Source organism: Filicampus tigris, chromosome 14 (assembly GCF_054856515.1).
Source record: "Filicampus tigris isolate MCC_2025a chromosome 14, RoL_Ftig_1.0, whole genome shotgun sequence".
Lineage (NCBI taxonomy): Eukaryota > Metazoa > Chordata > Actinopteri > Syngnathiformes > Syngnathidae > Filicampus > Filicampus tigris.
This window is the reverse complement of record NC_141230.1, coordinates 18,533,783-18,535,411: the sequence shown is the minus strand read 5'-3', so window position 1 is coordinate 18,535,411 and position 1,629 is coordinate 18,533,783.

Below are 1,629 nucleotides of genomic sequence, written 5' to 3'. Positions count from 1 at the left end.
TGTACCTCATGTATGCCTAATACATTTATTTTCTAGTTTAATGCAACGGCTCACCTATTTCTGAAGCTGAGCCATGTTTGGTCATTATACCTGAGCAACTGTGATGTCATTTTCAGATGACAGCAAGTGGCAAAATGGCCGCCCCCTAACATTGACAAAAACGGGTGGCTTTTACTGCTTAACTCATATCCCCCAAATGCAACATTAATCCGAATGCCTTGTTTTGACTAGTGTAGGCGCATAGGACATATTATCGTAAACAACATTTTTGGTTTGTCTTCCTCTTTAACATGTTGCAGGGCCCTCCAAACAAACGTTTTTGTGTTTGTTTGTTGTTTTTTTTAATATGGAAAGATATCAATCTATAATATTATTCTTTATTTTATTACAGTATATAAAAAACAACAGTCAATATTTGTATTTTTTTTTTTTTTATAAAGATGAAAACAGTCATTAATTATATGTGTCTACAACACTCTAGCTACGGCCCATGTTAACCATGAAGTGTCGTGTGTCTATATTTTCAAATGTATCGCATTTCTGACATTATATTTCATACTCAAATCTATTGTGTATTACGTTTCAGCTACTCTCTGTTGAACGAGCTCTATTCTGGTTTGTGAGTGTGCTCTGTGGCTTCTGCCGGAAACAATTAGGGTATTAAGTGGGTTGCGCATTTGATTAATTATTAATAATAGTCAAAATATTTATTACAGTCCCGACATCCTTTTTACTGCTTGTGACAGCTAATCCCTGAGTGCAGTAAACAAAAGGATGGTGACCAATTATTGATTGTTTCAACTGTCCCGTCTCACAGAGTATTGTTACACTGTCGCTGCTCCGGAAGCTGAGCCGTGTCGCTTTATCTGTCATCTCCCACACCGCTTATCCTGTACAGGGTGGCGGTGTGGTGCTGGAGCCTATCCCATCTGACAATGGGCGAAAGGCGAACGACACCCTGAACTGGTCGCCAGCCAGTCGCAGGGCATACACACAGACACTGTCACTGAGTGGGAAGCGATCCCACGCTGCCCGCACACAACTCAGGCGAATGTAGCACTACACCATCAGCGACCCACGCCGTGTCGCTTGATTATTTTTTTAAAGGGCACTTGCAAACATATACACACACATAATTGAAAATGGGACCCCTTTAATGGAATGAAACAAAACACACCTGTACAAAGGATTCTGCTGACTGGCTCAGTAGCAAAATGCAAACCATCCTGTGTAAGACTGTATTATAGCGAAATGTAGGAATGGCAAAGTGAAAGAATGCCTATTTGGCCTCAGATATTGCCACTAGTATCTAAGGAGGAGCACAGTAAATCCAAGAGAGAAATCTGAGAAAGCAACCCATAAGAGCTCTAATTCTATTTGCCTAAAATGGGAAGACAATTCCATTAGATGAGGTTGTGGTGAGTTCCTCCCAACCTCCCCTATGTCCAAGTGACACGCACGCGCTCTCTCTCAACCACTAAATCGTCTTTTCAATTCAACCACTTCCTTGAAAAAAAAAAAAAAAATCACTAGCAGGCCCTTGTCCAGTTTAAATCTGAAATGATATCATGAAAGTGAATCGCCATCTGCATGCCAAGACGGTCTGTGCAAATCGTGTTACACGTTGAA